General features: G+C 44.3%; 1 pseudogene; it reads right to left on the bottom strand.

Annotated features, from left to right (window-relative positions):
- Nucleotides 1-5,779: 5,779 nt before the first annotated feature.
- LOC115649414 lies at nt 5,780-13,728 on the bottom strand (annotated as a pseudogene).
- Between the last annotated feature and the right edge of the window lie 4,129 nt (nt 13,729-17,857).

Raw genomic sequence — 17,857 nt, forward strand, 5'->3', positions numbered from 1 at the left:
TGCTTCCACTGCCCCGGCGCGGGAGCCCTGGGGAAGCAGTGAGGCTCTGGTGACTATTTAAAGGGCCAGGGCAGTAGAAGCGACTGGAGCCCCGGACTTTTTAAATAGCCCCCAGAGCCCTGCAGCCCTACCCCAGGGCTCCAGCAGTGGGGCTCTGGTGGCAATTTAAAGGGCCTGGGGCTCCAGTCCCTGCTGGGAGCCCCAGGCCCTTTAAATTGCCCCCTGGGGAAGCCAGGCCGCCTCAGTACAGCGCACCAGCGGGGCTTGGGTGCAGGGCCCTCCTAGATGCGGGGCCCAATTCAGGGGAATTGGTTGAATTGGCCTAAAGCCGGCCCTGCTTCCATAATAACTAAACCTCAAAACAAACAAGCCCATGTTCTCCTTTTGTGTCATTTAAACTCCTCTATGATGCTCCTTAAGCCCTTTTTGGTCCTACCTGTAAAGAAACAGAGAACAGGATTACAGTCCAGCAGCTTCCTCTCTGCTTGCCTGCCGCCTGCTCCCAGCTTCAGCTAATGCTGAAATTTCCTGGTCCAATGGCAGAGGCTACATCCTGGGGGAATCAGGAAGTTCTCCCAGCATTCCACAGTTTGTAGTTCACACATCTGCTGTTAAAGCAGACTGGACCTTGGGCTACAGAAATAAGGATTTTTACATTTCCATCATTGATATGTACAGCCCCTTTGCAAACAGGCAAAAGTAACTTCAGTTTCTATAAGTTTATTTGGTTGACTAAAAGCAAAAAAAAAATGCAAATACAATGTAAATTAAGGTAAAGACCTAGAGATCCTATTGATTTATTAATCTGAGGCAGGGAAACATGAAACCAAACTTACAGGTACTATAAATTAAAGCCCTAAACATGTTACAAGGTATCATTGGAGTGGTATAATAAGCTAATTCATGGATTTTAGGGCCCCAAAATACCATTAGATCAATTATAGATAAGTATAGCAGCTCCTGCCCTCCATTCACCTGGAAAAGAAGCAGAAAGAATGCTGTTAACTTTGTCCCATTGCTATACATTTTAGAGTTCTCTGATACACACTTGGTTTAAGAACTTTGAGAAACTAGGAGTAGCCACTCATGATAGTTCTGTTTCTGTCCAGCAGAGGGTAGTGGTTCACCGACAAACATCACTGCTACCACCACCACACAGAGATGACAGTCCATTGCTAATATATTTGTGTAACTCAGGCACACGGCCCATCAGGGTGTCAAAATCAGATTCAGGACTCACAGTTTGTCAGATCACTCTGTTTTATTAGCAAAGCACTCTGCTAATACACCCAGATAATGTGTGAGTCCCATGTAAGGCTTAAGCTACTTTATTTATACAGATAAAAAGGGCACAAACTTAACAAGATAACAAAGGGAACAGAACTGATAAGTTTACCTGGGGCTAGGCACACATATCTTATTTCAGATATCACGGGACAGCTGGTGGCAGTGGAGCGGCTGGCAGAGCGGAGTAGCTGTGAGACGGGTGGAGTGGCCCACAGAGCGAGCAGAGCTGAGCAGTTTGCAGGGACAACTGGAGCAGCTCACAGGACACCTGGTGGAGCAGAGCAGCTGGCGGAGCAGAGCAGTTTCTGAGGACGGCTGGAGGAGCAGAGTGGAGCGGCTGGTAAAGCGGAGCAGTTTGTGGAGAAGGCGGGAGCAGAGCCCACGGAGAGGCAGGGCAGTTGGCCCCGGACCACGTAAGGTGCCCCTTTCTACCAGGCTGGCGGGGGGGAGACCTCTGCAGATAGACTCTCGAACTTTGGGGCTGCACTGACCCAGGACAGAGACTTTTGGGACTGTGGGTGATTTGGGGGTTGCTGGACTCAAGAGCCCAGGAAAGAGGACACAGCCCAATTTCCTGGGGTGGGTCTTTGCTCATGGTTTGGTCTATGAACTCTAGTTGAGGTGTTTTTCCCAATTTAGTGTTTGTTGTTTATCTCATGTATTAAATCTTTTCTGCCACACCGAGACTCTGTGCTTCGAGAGGGGAAGCATTGCCTCTTTGAGGCGCCTAGGGGTGTGTGTAAGATTTTCCCAGGTCACTGGGTGGGGGCTCGAGCTGGTTTGGCATTGGGTTATTGAAACGGAACCCCTGGATACTGAACCCGGCCCTTGTTGCTGCCAACTCAGAGGGGCAGAAGGGTTACACTTATATTAAACAACACTAGACCTAGTACAGAACCTGGAGGAACTCTCCTTTAACCTTTTGCCAGGATGAAAATTGGCCATCGGCACAAATTAATGAACTCTAAAGCAATTTCATACAAGGCCGCAGAAAACATAGGAGTGTAGAGGACCAAATCAACTACTGAAGCTGATAGATGAGCCCAAAGAAAAAGCCCAGGGAGTTTAACACCCTGAGCTTTCAGAAAGTTTGGCTCTGGAGCAGAGCTCAATTTGAATTAATGGCAGATCAAGAAAAAATAAAATCTCAAATAGGCACAGAAACTTTGGTATACTATTCATATGTTCTACATGTTCAGCCAAATTCTTCTGTTACATCTATATAGGCCCAACAGCTGAATTTGGCCAATTATTTACTAGGTTCTCACGATTTCTTTATTTTGCAAATCCACGTGTGAAGATCTAAATTCTCAAATGTGAAAGGTAGTGAAATAGGTGATGATTAGTGTCAGAGGGGTAGCCGTGTTAGTCTGGATCTGTAAAAGCAGCAAAGAATCCTGTGGCACCTTATAGACTAACAGACGTTTTGGAGCATGAGCTTTCGTGGGTAAATACCCACTTCTTCAGATGCATGTGGTGGAAATATCCAGGGGCAGGTATATATATGCTAGCAAGCAAGCTAGAGATAACGAGGTCAGTTTAATCAGGGAGGATGAGGCCCTGTTATAGCAGTTGAGGTGTGAAAACCGAGAGAGGAGAAACTGGTTCTGTAGTTGGCAAGCTATTCACAGTCTTTGTTCAATCCTGAGCTGATGGTGTCAAATGAAGAAAATTGCACAAATACAGACAGATATCATCTTCCTTTCCAAATGCAAACAGATGGACATCATACCAGATGGACTAAAGGTAAAAAATCCACTGCTATCTACATACTACACAGACCACAGTGAGAGATTATGCCATACTCTATCAAAAAAACTGAGGAACCACCTGATCAGCATCCTATACAGCAAACAGGAAAACATCAAAAAAGAGCTCTCCAACCTGGAGACTCTCATTAATAACCAAACTTCTATACAAACGGACTTCACTAGAATAAAACAGGAGATCTACATTACTCACTTCACCTCTCTACAAAGGAAAAAGGACTGTAAGCTGTCTAAACTCCTACCTGCCACATGGGGCCACAACCGTGGTACCCCTAACCCACCCAGCAATATCGTCAATCTATCCAACTACACACTCAGCCCAGAAGAAAAGTCTGTCCTATCTCTGGGACTCTCTTTCTGCCCTGCCACCCCCACCAACACGATACAGTTCTGTGGCGATCTGGAAGCCTACTTTCGCCATCTCCGACTCAAACAATACTTCCAGGACAACACTGAACAGTGCACTGATACACAGGTGCCCTCCCACCAACAGCACAAGAAGAAGAACTCCACATGGACTCCTCCTGAGGGTCGAAATGACAGTCTGGACCTATACATTGAATGCTTCCGTCGGCGTGCACAGGCAGAAATCGTGGAACAACAACATCGCTTGCCTCACAACCTAAGTCGTGCAGAACGCAATGCCATCCACAGCCTCAGAAACCACCCTGACATTATCATCAAAGAGGCTGACAAAGGAGGTGCCGTTGTCATCATGAACAGGTCTGACTACCAAAAGGAGGCCACCAGACAACTCTCCTATACCAAATTCTACAGGCCACTTCCCTCAGATCCCACTGAGGAATACACTAAGAAACTACAGCATCTACTCAGGACACTCCCTACACTAACACCAGAAGAAATCAACATACCCCTAGAGCCCCGACCAGGGTTATTCTATCTACTACCCAAGATCCACAAACCCGGAAATCCTGGATGCCCCATCATCTCGGGCACTGGCACTCTCACTGAAGGACTGTCTGGATATATGGACTCTCTACTCAGACCCTATGCCACCAACACTCCCAGCTATCTCCGTGACACCACTGATTTCCTGAGGAAACTACAATGCATTGGTCATCTCCCAGAAAACACCATCCTAGCCACCATGGATGTAGAGGCTCTCTACACAAACATCCCACACACAGATGGAATACAAGCTGTCAGGAACAGTATCCCTGATGATGCCACAGCACAACTGGCTGCTGAGCTCTGTGCCTTTATACTTACACACAACTATTTCAAATTTGATGACAATATATATCTCCAGATCAGTGGCACTGCTATGGGCATCCGCATGGCCCCACAATATGCCAATATCTTTATGGCCGACCTGGAACAACGCTTCCTCAGCTCTCGTCCACTCACGCCCCTTCTCTACCTATGCTACATTGATGACATCTTCATCATCTGGACCCATGGGAAGGAGACTCTGGAAAAATTCCACCATGATTTCAACAGCTTCCACCCCACCATCAACCTCAGCCTGGACCAATCTACACGGGAGGTCCACTTTCTTGACACCACGGTGCAAATAAGTGATGGTCACATTAACACCACCCTATATCGAAAACCTACCGACCGCTATGCCTACCTTCATGCCTCCAGCTTCCATCCCGGACACATCACATGATCCATTGTCTACAGCCAAACATTGAAGTACAACCGCATCTGCTCTAACCCCTCAGACAGAGACCAACACCTACAAAATCTCCACCAAGCATTCTCAAAACTACAATACCCGCATGAGGAAATAAGGATACAGATCAACAGAGCCAGCTGTGTACCCAGAAGCCTCCTACTGCAAGACAAACCCAAGAAAGAAACCAACAGGACTCCACTGGCCATCACATACAGCCCCCAGCTAAAACCCCTCCAACGCATCATCAAGGATCTACAACCCATCCTGGACAATGATCCCACACTTTCACAGGCCTTGGGTGGCAGGCCAGTCCTTGCTCACAGACAACCTGCCAACCTGAAACATATTCTCACCAGTAACTGCACACCGCACCATAATAACTCTAGCTCAGGAACCAATCCATGCAACAAACCTCGATGCCAACTCTGCCCACATATCTACACCAGCGACACCATCACAGGACCTAATCAGATCAGCCACACCATCACTGGTTCATTCACCTGCACATCCACCAATGTAATATACGCCATCATATGCCAGCAATGCCCCTCTGCTATGAACATTGGCCAAACTGGACAGTCTCTACGGAAAAGGATAAATGGACACAAATCAGACATTAGGAATGGCAATATACAAAAACCTGTAGGAGAGCACTTCAACTCCCTGGCCACACTATAGCAGACCTTAAGGTGGCCATCCTGCAGCAAAAAAACTTCAGGACCAGATTTCAAAGAGAAACTGCTGAGCTTCAGTTCATCTGCAAATTGGACACCATCAGCTCAGGATTGAACAAAGACTGTGAATGGCTTGCCAACTACAGAACCAGTTTCTCCTCTCTCGGTTTTCACACCTCAACTGCTAGAACAGGGCCTCATCCTCCCTGATTGAACTGACCTCGTTATCTCTAGCTTGCTTGCTAGCATATATATACCTGCCCCTGGATATTTCCACCACATGCATCTGAAGAAGTGGGTATTCACCCACGAAAGCTCATGCTCCAAAACGTCTGTTAGTCTATAAGGTGCCACAGGATTCTTTGCTGCTTTTAGGTGATGATGTAACATCAGAATGAAGTTAAGATTTAGTATTTGCAGTATTTATCATATTTTAGCTTTGCTCCCAGTTTAGTTCCAGCTAAACACTCTTTAAATTTGACATCCATTTCCTGGCTCTGAGCTTCAGTGAAGAGGTTCTTCCAATCTCCAATATCACCTGTGAAAGAACAATGAAAGAAATTATAATATCACAGGTCAGGAACATATCATTGAAATGCTGACACAAACAGCTGGAATGACTGAACGTATTGCCAAATTTCAAACCCACGAAAGGCTTGAATCTTGTATGAATGTGGATTGGGTAATTCCAGTTAAAGGTTAAAGAAAAAGCCTTGCAGTAAGTTTTATAGGTATATGTGTAAACACCCTTGAAAAGAGAGAGCTAATATTTTGACAGAACAGCAAGTGCCCGGTTGATCAGCTGCTTATGGATGTTCATTTTCTAAAGATAAAAATTGATCATCAGCTATGAATTAAATACATTAATCACAGAAGCCACAAGAGGCATATGCTTTTAAATGTTAATTGGTCCTCATGACCAATTTGGACAGCTGTTCTAAGCCTTGAAATGACTATTATCACTCTGTATAAACGTACCTTTTCTGAAAAGCATGGGAGCAAGTATGCCATGTGTTTCTTGGGATTTGTTGCTCATTGATTTGAATGTGGCATTCTCTGCAATAGACTGAATCTTCTCCTCAGGCAGAGAGAATCCCAAAAATTTTGCTATTTGTTTCACTCCTCCAGGTGAGTTCTGAAAAACAAAAATTTGCTGGAGTTATGTATGAGTCAAAGAAAATATGCCCTACATTTTCCTATTCTCTTTTGTCAAATTAATGTAGTAGATTTTATCCTCATCCATACACAGAGCAGAACATTAGAAATGCATAAGTTCAGCAGCAAGAGGTTGCAGGAATGGGTGGTTACTTTTGATAAGATTTTGGTATCTGCCTCCCTTTGCCAAATGGAAATCTGTTAAGAGAATACTCAGTCTTTTGCATTTCTCTCTTTTTTAGTATTTATTTCTACTGATTACATTTATCAAGCAGCATCAATTAGTATTGTTCTGTACAAACATGGGTATTACCTGTCCCCCAAAATTTAAGGTCCTCATCCCACAAACTTGCACATGCTTCACTTTCAGCATGTGAATAGTGTCATTGAAGCAAATGGAACTACTCACATGCACATGTCTAAGGAGGATCAGGGCTTTCTTGCTGGAAAATGAAGGTGGGCTGCAGAGAGAAGAGCTAGTAGCCAGTGGGAAAAAAGGACTGCTATTTCATATGCCTGCCTTCTCCTAGTCTTTGAAATGCACAATAAGGTTTTGCCTGGCACAAAGTGAAAATTGGACTGGACAAGATATTTGCAAATGTACTGAAGGGAACAATTCTGTATACAAACAGGTTTTTCCCATGTCTCATTTCTACAAAAATTCACCTCTTTCATTTCTTCATATGTGATGATCATGATATTCTCTTCATCCATGTGTTTGTTCCAGGAAAGAGCATGGTCAAAATATGAACTCCACATGACTGAAATGAAATACAGGTGATAGATTTAAAAAGAAAATAATTTAAAGTATATTTAAATTACCCCTGAGATGAAAGGTACAGGCTAACTTCAATATAGAGTCCTGGAGACCTTAGATTTTTTTAATCCTTCAACTGCCTCTTTGTACTTCATTTATGAAATGGATTGTTAGAAATCATGCACTCCAGACTTGACTTTTCACTTTCTCCTTGCAAATATTTTTCAGAATAAATCCATACATCAAGACTCTACATGGCAAGTATACAACAAATTAAAATACTAAAACAAGAGTGTATGTATCTTCAGAGAGTACCTGTATTGTCTAACCACAGCAGGGACAGTGCCTGCAGGCAGAGGCAGCACGCAGAGCTGCCTAGCCACGCCTCTGTCTAGGAGCTGAGCAGGGGGGATGTCGCCATTTCTGGGGAGACCCCCAGGTAAGTGCCGCTCAGAGCCTGCCTCACCCCATCCTGTGCCCCAACCACCTGCCCCCTCCCACAGCCAAATTCTTCTACTGGGGGAGGCAGGGGCGGTGGCCTGAGACTGCCCCAGTAGCAGCCAGTGAGACTGGTGCAGGAGCTGACTAAGCTGCCCCTGAGCCAGGTGCACCGGCTGCTGCAAAAGTCAAGGAAAGTCACGGAATCCATGACCTCTGTGACAAACTTCAGCCTTAATTATTGTTAGTGGTGATGCTACAGAAGGAAAGAGCCCAGCCTGATTCACAAATCCCAGGTGGAATTTGAGGAGCTGGCAGTTACCTATAAAACATTGTTTATTTGTAAACTTAGCATCTTTGATCTGGAAGCAATTGAGACACACACATGGAATCCACAATGCATTTTTTCACTCTTTTCCCTCCTCCTTCCCCAGGAGAGTATCATTTGAAATGCAGGGTTGCTCTCATTGTTGTCTTCATTGTGTCTGTTTGAGCCTGATTGCTATGAAGCTCCCTGACCTGACGGGAAATTTGCCACTCATGCCTGTCCCTACAGGGTGAACTCTCTTTGAAATTGGAACTATTTGGCAACAGATGATAGAATAAAAAATGGAGTTCTTCAGTTTAGAAAAGGGGTTTTATCTATTTTGATTGTAGCTCCAACCTCTGCACAACTGTAAATAGATAAAAGGTCTAAGTTCTGGGGTGCACCTAAGAGAGTTAGAAGCCTAAGTCCCATTTCCAAAAGTAACAATGTTTAGGATCAGATATTTAAATGTATCTAGGCATCTAAATATGTCTAGTACAATTTTCAAAAGTGTTTAAATTTCAGTAGAAGTTAGGCACCTAGGCACTTCTTGAGAAGCACACTAGGCATCTATTTTCATCTTTAAGTGCTTTCAGGGCCAGCACTTCCATTAGGCGATGCTAGGCGGTTGCCTAGGGCGCCAGGATTCGGGGGTTGGCATTTTGTGCGCTTCCCACAGTGCGCACAAGAGCTTCCAGTTCTGCTCCCATCACGCCACTGAAGAAGGACCTTCTGCCGACATGCCACGGAAAACAGCGGCAGGCAATTGAGCAGCTCAGTGACTGCCGCTGTCGCCTGCGGCATTTCGGCGGAGGGTCCTTCTTCGATGGCGCGACTGGAGTGGAACCGCCCCCCTAATTCTCCATGGGAAGCGCACAAAATGCCGCCTCCCGAATTCTGCCTACGGTGCCAGAAACCCTTTTTAAAACTTTTTAAAATCTGGCCCTTAGAAGCGTAAGTCTGATTGAAAAACAATGGGAGTTAGGAGCCTTAGTCACTTAGGTACTTTTGAAAATTTACTCCAAACCCTTATTTTGAGTGTCTCTAGGGCTATGTTTACACTGTCTGATTCCCCTGCTCATGTATACTTGTGCCACCTCTCATTGTGCTAGTGTGAGCCTAACTAGCAGTGTAGCCATGGTAGCATGAGGTGTGGCAGAGGAGCCATGGCTGAGCTGCACTAAGTATAAAGCCATGCTGAGTATGAACTCTTCACAGCTTAGCTGCTGCTGTTACCTGTGCTACCACAGCTATACTGCTATTTATACTCACACTAGCTTGATGAGAGCTAGCATGAATATGAACCTGTACATGAGAAGGGGAATCACACCCCAACTCACAGTATAGACATAGCCTAAAACAGATACACCTGCTCTAAGATGAAGATGAAAGAATGAGAAAAAGGGAGCTGAGACCAAAGGGGGAGAGATTCACGAATCTAGTTATTAAGATGTGAAATCACAAGGAGGAGGTGCCTTCTGGAGGCAGAGTAAAGCTGGGGATGAAGCAGAATCCCAGTTAAAAGTATCAGCCTGATTATTCGAATGGCTCCACACCAATGTTCCCACTCCTGAGGACTCTGCCAGGGTTGGCCAAGGGAGAAGCACCTTCAACTCCTTAGCACCAGGTCCTCCACCCAGATCATTAGTTTGGATCTATTTGGGATTAATTTTAACATGATTATCACAGATTCCCTTTTTTGACTACAGACCAAAGAAGAGTTGAGAACTTTGTACTAGAGTGTTTATACATGCCAAGATCTAACAACTGTACCTTCTCCACTCAGAACTTCTGAAAGAACTCATCCCAGGAGCTGACATTTGGAAGCCCAGGATTTGTGTTTTAGAAGTGGTAATAGGATACAGCTACAACTTTTGGATTTTGAAATACCACCAATATCTTTTAAAACAACAAAGTCACATCAGTCCTGGGTATTTAAGGTAACCTTTAAGCTCAAGGGTCCTGCATTAAAAAAAAAAACATATCAGCTCTTACAGGAACTGCAGTTTGGAAAACGAAGCCTCAGTCCTGCAATGTAGGGAACAGAAGAACAATTTATTGACTTCAGAGGATGGCTCCATGGAGCAATAAGGGCTATCCCATACAGATCACCTTGCCAGGCTGGGATCTAAGATTTGACCTCTTTGTGTGAATTACAGTGATCAGTAAAAATTAAATTCTATTTCAATTACATTGATCGGTAAATTTACAATTTTCTATTTCAATTACATAGATCAGTAAATCTACATCAATTGCAGTGATTGGTAAAAATTAAATTCTATTTTATTTATTTTGATTGTAGCTCCAACATCTGGAGGTTGGAATTTTTGATTAATATATATACAAGAGAGAAAAATAATTAAACAAATCAATCAATAGCCTAGTGGTTAAACACTTATCTGAGCTGTGGGAGACCCATGTTCAAGTCTCTACTTTGACTCTGGTTCAAATGTCTGCTCTCTTTTTCCTCTTAAGTTTTTCACAAAAAAATAAGTTCTTGGTTGCGGAACAAAATCTTGGACATTTTTGCAAAAACAGAATTCTTGTTTTCCAAGCAGCCTTAAAGCTAATAACTTCCCAGAGAAAATTGGGAGTCACTTGGAAAGTGGATAGTGTCCTCCATTATTAAAATGCTCACTTACCTTCACCTTCTTCTCAAAGACAGCCTTGGGAATATCATCATAATGGAGATGCGTGGAAAAGAGACGTGGAGAAGGTGCAATTTTTATTTTCTAAAGCAGAACAAGTGACAAAAGTGAACCATAATATCCTTAACTTAAAGATGCTGACAATTTATAGTATCTGTACATTTACCCTGAAAAACTAAATCAGTAATTCCTCACTTAACGTTGTAGTTATGTTCTTGTAAAATGCAACTTTAAGTGAAATGATGTTAAATGAATCCAATTTTCCCATGAGCTTTAATGTAAATGTGGGGGATTAGGTTCCAAGGAAATTTTTGGGGGGCAGATAAAAGGCATTATATACTGGTTGGGAAGTGCCCCTGGCTTACCTCACACAGGCACAGCCTACTGCAGGCAAGGATACTACGAAGCACCTTCACAGCAGCAGCAGCAGCAGCTTCCCCAGAGAAAAACAGGCACCAACTTTGCCAGGGGATGCTCCAGGCCCACCTCTTCCAGTCCCCGCTCCACTCCAAGCCCACTTCTTCCCACTTCCACTCCACCTCCTCTCCAGAGCAACCACATCCCCGCTCCTTTGCTGCCCCCACCCCCAAAAGTCCAGCTGTTTGGCAGTGCTTAGGCCTTTCTGGGAGGGAGGGGGAGGAGCAGAGATGCAGTGCTTCCCAGCTGTTCTGGGAAGCACTGGGAGGGAGGGGGAAGAGGTGGAGAAGAGGAACTTGTGCAATGCTCCCTTGTAAAGTTGCTGCTCTTCCACAGAATCTTACAAGCAGTTCCCAGAAGAGGCAGCCAAACAACATTATAAGGGAGCATTACACAACTTTAAGCTATCGTGTTCTCTAATTGAGCAGCAACATAACTTTGAAACAACATTAAGTGGGAGGACGTTAACTGAGGAGTTACTGTTATATATATATATATATATGCAGTAATTGTTAAATTGTAGTGTCTCTTCTTATCATTCGTAAGGTCATTGAAGTGACATTTGTTACTCAAAATAAGGTGTAAATTTTTAATGGTGAGAGTAATTAACCATTGGGACAATTTATGAAGGGTCATGGTGGATTCTCTATCACTGACAGTTTTAAAATCAAGATTGGATGTATTTCAAAAAGATCTGCTCTGGGAATTATTTTGTGAAAGTTCTATGGCCTGTGTTACACAGGAGGTCAGACTAGGTGATCACAATGGTGCCTTCTGGCTTTATAATTTATGAACCTATGAAGAAGAGAGGTTAAATGTCTTGCCTGAAGCCAGACAATACATCAATAGCAGAGTTGTGATTAAAGATCTCCTAACTCTTTAATTCTAATCTTGTGCTTTAATCATAAGACCACATAAAGAAAGGTAAGAGTCCAGCTGGTGTCACTACTCATGATTTGCAATTATCACTTCTAGATAGACAGACAGATTTTGCCATATTCATTAGCAGAATTACATATGCTCCTGATCCTGGAAAAAATTTAATCATGTTGTGACAGATTTTTGTTACTAATTTGCCTGGAGCGTCAGGTGATTAGGTGGCCATAGGATTATTTGGAGAGGAGATGACATAACACACCAAGTGTTTACATTTTAAAGCATTATTAATAAAATAATAAAATACAGCAGAGAGCGCTGGGACTGTTTTTATGTTACGTAGGGGAAGAAAGGAAGCGTTAATGCCCCCCGCGCCTGCGGGATGTCCACCAAAGCAGAGGGACCAGCGGACCCTCCGCAAGCAAGCCGCAGAAGGCAGCCTGCCTGCCATGCTTGGGGCAGCAAAATCCCTAGAGCCATCCCTGCCTGTAAATAAACTGGAAATCTGAGAGTTGCTTTTGTTTTTAATTTATTGAGCCTGGGAATCCTGTGAACTGTCTTCCTTATGTAGTTGCTCAGTCCATGGCTGTGCCAGGAAAAAATTAAGCTTAACGGTTAGTTTCTTTCATAACGGGAGTTATAATTTAAGTACTTTCTCAACTATGCCTACAATGCTGCTTAGGCAACAGTATAATGTATTCATTATTTAGGTACTCTGGTTAAATTTCCTAAATAGCTGTAATGGTGATTTCCCATTACCCAATCAGATTACCTTTCAGTTTTCTTAGAACAAACTTCTTCTCCTGCATCTAGAAAACTCTTTTCTTCCTTCAGATCCGTCTTCAAAGCACATGTCCTACCGGGCCTTTACACACACGACTCTTGCAAGCCTCTGTCACCGCCACCAGTTCTTGCCATTTCTTACAGAAGGATTTTCAACATTTCTCAGCACTGGTCTAACTTTACACCTATGGACTTCAATGGGAGCAGATTTAGGCTAACACTGATCACCTTTGAAAATCTCACCCTAAATATCCTGTGTGTGTGAACTGTCTAGTCTGTGCCTGTTCTAGACTTGTCACAGGGCTAATGTGTCTTGATAACTTTGTTCAGCTCTAAGCACATGGTTGGTGTTTTATTAACAATAAAGCTCTGGGGCAGATTCTGGCCTGGATCTGAATTCTGTAGGTTGATCCCATCTCTTTACAATATATATGAAGGTTTAATCGTGCAGAAGCACAGAGACTGACATATGCTAAATTTCCTGACAACTGTCTTTTTAAGCTTTGTATAACGCTGGATGACTCTTTCCATTTAACTTAATACAGTCAACAACATCTATGTCTTGGTGCTAAATCACTGCTGGATTCAACCCATGTTTCTGAAATTATGGAAGAGGAAAACACACAGCTTACTGATACACTGCTTCCCTGTGACAAATGAGGATTTACTGCAAGTTGCATTTAAACTTCCATGCTTTTCTACATTTTCAGTATGATCACACACATATTTGACACCTATCATGTTTACTTTTCATTTTGCACAAAAAAATCTACACTCACCGCATTTAGGATAAGTCACTAGGAACACATTGCCTTGTCTAAATTCTATGGTGTCCAGCGCTTGGAAGATCTCAGCACTGCACAATTCAATAGGGTACCGCACCTCCTTGTAGGAGAACAGCAGCTCTTCAGATTCCTTTCCTTTAACATCATCAAAATATTTCTCTATTTCCTTAATAATACCGCTCTTAGTCATGGCTGGAGCTTTCTGTGCCTCTTGCCAGATTCTCTCCTTAAACAGCATGTCTCTAGCATTCTTTAGGGTACGGAGGCAGAGGGGGAACTTTTAACCATAAACTTCTAGGCACATGCACTGTCTGACTCTGCTCCTCTTGCCCAGCAGTGAGGGAAACTGCAGCTAAAAAAACAGTTCTGAATTGCACAATCCCTGGTGTGAACTCTTGGCTGTAAACTGCAACTAGTTTCAGCTGGTGCTGTAGATTACACTGAACTTTAGCTTCTCCTGGGAGTGAGTAGTGCTGGAGGAGTAACTGTCTATAGACATTACTAGTGGGGAATAAGGAGGATAAATTATGCTGATTCAACTCCTCGCACCTCACACAGAATGATATGAATACTCTTTCACCTGACCCTCTTGCTGCTAGTTTTCCACCTTGTGTAAAATTATCTACGTGGGCCAGCCTGGGATTTGCTGCTGGAGAATCTTTGCAGTTGGTTGCCTGAAAACTGGGAATAGCAAGACTGGATGAGTCATAATGACAGGAGAGAGAAAGGAGTAAAGGTGGGGAGCGGGGCAACTGCTTCTCATGCTTCTAGGATTACAATGGTTTTACTAGGGAGAGACTGGGAACTCTTCAGAGTAAAGATTTTCCTAACTTTCTCCTATAAAGCCTAGTAATAATACACAGCTAAACCCAAACTTGGCCAACACCAACCAGAAAACCTTCATCGTTCAGGCTAGCTACCACAATATCTAATATTAACCTTCCACATAAGAACCTGCCAGCTCAACATAACCCAGTTAGACCCATTCACCAACATTCTTCAGAGACTCCATAACTCAGTTATAGGCCAGAAATCAAGTTAATTATGTCCAGTCTCAGTATGACTCCAAGGTCATGTAAAAAGTCTTGGAAGACAGATTTGGCATCCCCTTGTGCAGAGTATATGCAAGGCCCAGCAAAACACACATTTTATAATTCATATACACAGTAAGGAAGACTTTCATATTTTGCAAAGTAATGTAATAGTTTTCCCCATTAGTAACGGGAGGATAAGTAAGGATAAACAAAGGCAGTGGTGAGCGGGAGCCGGTTCCCACGGTTCGCAGGAACTGGTTGTAAAATTTAGAAGCTCTTTTAGAATCCGTTGTTCTGGGACAACCAGTTCTATAAGGGCTTTATTTTACAAAAGCTCCGGCAGCTGTCCACTCCGCCCCAGCCCCAGATCACTTCCCCCTCCTCCCCTGAATGCTCCGCTCTCCTTCTCCTCCCGCTCCCCTGCTTCCCGCAAATCAGATGTTCGCAAGAAGCCTGAAACAAGCAGCAGGCACGCAGGTAAGCTGGGGCGCGGGGGGAGGGGAGGTGTGGCCGGCCCAGCCCAGCTAGGCAGCTCCCTCTAGCCCAGCTCCTGGTCCCTGCCGAGCAGCTCCTCTGGCCTGGCACCCCCGGCCAAGTGCCCCCATCCCCAGCCTGAGCTGAGTGCCCTTGGCTGTGGTCCCACGGCTCCCTCCGGCCAGGCTCCTGGTCCTGGCCGAGTGCCCCTAGCCCTGTCCTGTCCCAGCCCCAGCCAAGCACCCCCAGCTCTGGCCTGCCTCCTGCAGCTCTGGCCCGGCTGCCGCGGGGCTGGTGCTAGTCCAGGCCCTGCGGCTCTGGCCCGGCCCGGCTCCAGCCCCGCAACGCTCGTGCTGGTGCTGGTCCTGGCCCTCTGGCCTGGCCCGGCTCAAGCCCTGTGCTGCCGATGCTGGTCCCAGCTGAGCAGCTCCAGGATGCTCAGTAAGGGAGCAGGGAGCAGAGAGGGGTTGTTGGAAGAGGGCACAGGAGTTTGGGGGATTGTGGGGGGTGGATAGGGGTGGGGCAGTCAGAGAGCAGGCATCAGGGGATTGACTGGGGGCAGGTGGGGCAGGGATCGGGGGGGGCAGTCTGGAAGAAGCAGGGTTGGGTGGGGCAGCAGGGGGCAGTCAGGGGCAGGGATTCGAGGGGCAGTCAGGGGACAGTGAGAAGGGGTGGTTGAATGAGGCAGGGGTCCTGGGGGGCTATCAGGAATAAGAGGAAGGCTTGGATGGGGCGGCAGGAAGCAGTCAGGGGACAGGGAAGGGGGGGTGGATGGGGCAGAGGTCCGGAAGGGGCATCAAGGAACATGGGGGGTTGGATGGGGCAGGAGTCCCGGGGTGGGCGGCCACGACCCCCTCGTGGGGTGAGAAGGAGGGAACCTGTTATTATTTTGGCAGCTCATCACTGAACAAAAGTAAAGTTACATTTGGGGTTGGTATCTTGACTCAGAATTCCCACACTTTCTGGAATTCAGGGTTGTTATAAGCTGCAACATACTCTAGATTCGTGGCTTTCAAACTACTATTTTTAAATAGCTAAAGTGTTGTCAGTCAGTGATGTAGTTACAGTCTTAACATTGACAACGTTTTGCATTTGGCATTCCTCCTCTCCCCAGCTCTCTGCAACATCAATCTTTCTTTCAGAAATACTGATAAATTCTCTACATGGCTCTTAGAACAAAGGTCTGAGACTGAGTGAGGATTACCAGCTATTATCAGTGCTCAAAGGTCATACCTGTTAGAACAAACACTTTTAAAGGAAAATCTTCCAAGTGTTACTCTGTTTCTGGAGTGGGTTAACAATCTCCATTTTCCATTGTGGGCTCTTGTCGCCCACCCCACCTCACTTTCATTTTGTTAGGCCTGAATAAAGATATAGCAGACAAAACCAGGTATGCCAACCTGACCAAAGTCAGGCTAACAGAGGTTTCTGGGAAATCCTTGAGTGGAAAATACTGAGAAGCAGCATGTCTCACAAAGAGCTGGGAAAAAGTGAGATAAGGGAGGGGCTGCATTCATGGCATAGTGCCAGCTGTGCTGTGTTAGGAACAGTTTGTTTGAAGAACTGATAAGAAACCCCAGCTTCCCAGCCTCCCTGCAATCATTCTCTGGTTCTGTTATCTGCCTGTTTTTAACTCCTCTACATTTTTAACTTCTGGTGCTTGTTAAGATATTATTAATCACCTAATGCTGTAAAACATGTATACTAAAGGTGTTTAGTTTCTAGTTAGAAGAAGGGGGTGGGTTGCTCAAGTGAATAATCTATGACGCGATGGAACTGTTAATATAGGCTTATACTAAGATGTAAAGAGGAAACTGGTTCTCTCTGGAGATGAGCTGCTCTCTATTGAAGCGTGCACTTGTCAATAAAGAGCTTTTGATCAGACCTTGCTGGTGTTGCCTGTCTCTCTCGCGGTCAGACAACAAACCTCGCCATCTGGGCTCAAGTCCTCAACAATTTCTAAAAATGGAGAAAATGCAGGGATATATGTGTAGTAACACGTCTATCTTTAAGACTTCATACAATTGTTTAGAATTGTATTAACTGCATAATGAGCATGTCATTTTTCTCAAAATGGCTGAGAGAACCAAAACAACCATGAGTCCAAAACAAATACTTACTGGCCCCAGAGAGGGTGAGAAGGGTACGAGAGACATCCAAAACCATATGGTCAATGCATTGGACAAAAAGGAGAGAGGCGAAAGGTGGGGGCATTGAAATCTGTTAAAAAGACACGGAGATGAAATAGCATAGCATTATTACTACTAGGGAGCAATTCCATATCAGATATGAATACATCACCTAATAGCTTTTTTAATTTCTACAAAAATTCACCTTTCATTTCTTCATATGTGATGAACATGACATTCCCTTTGTCCAAGTGTTTGTTCCAGGTGAGAGCATTATCAAAACAGGAGCTCTAGCAGACTGAAATTAAATACAAAAGACATTTTAATTTATTTCTGTTTGTGACCTGTATTTAAATTAGCCCTTACATTAAATATACAAGCTAATTTTAATGTGTCCTGGAGAATTTAGATCTAATACTTCAATAGTTGCTCTCTTTCTTGAATGGGGTTATTTTAGAAATTCATTGCAGGCTCGAATTTTTACTTCCTTCCAAATATTTTTCATACTGCAAGATTCTACATGGCAGTTAAAGAAATGAACACAAATTCATTCTTGAATTCATTTTAAAGTAATCAGGAACAAAGCTGTGTGTGTATATTCATAGAATGTGTGTACAGTCTATCACATAACCTGACTGATATTGCACTTGTGAAATGGTGAATTATTTTTAAAAGTTAAAAA

Source organism: Gopherus evgoodei, chromosome 3 (assembly GCF_007399415.2).
Source record: "Gopherus evgoodei ecotype Sinaloan lineage chromosome 3, rGopEvg1_v1.p, whole genome shotgun sequence".
NCBI lineage: Eukaryota > Metazoa > Chordata > Testudines > Testudinidae > Gopherus > Gopherus evgoodei.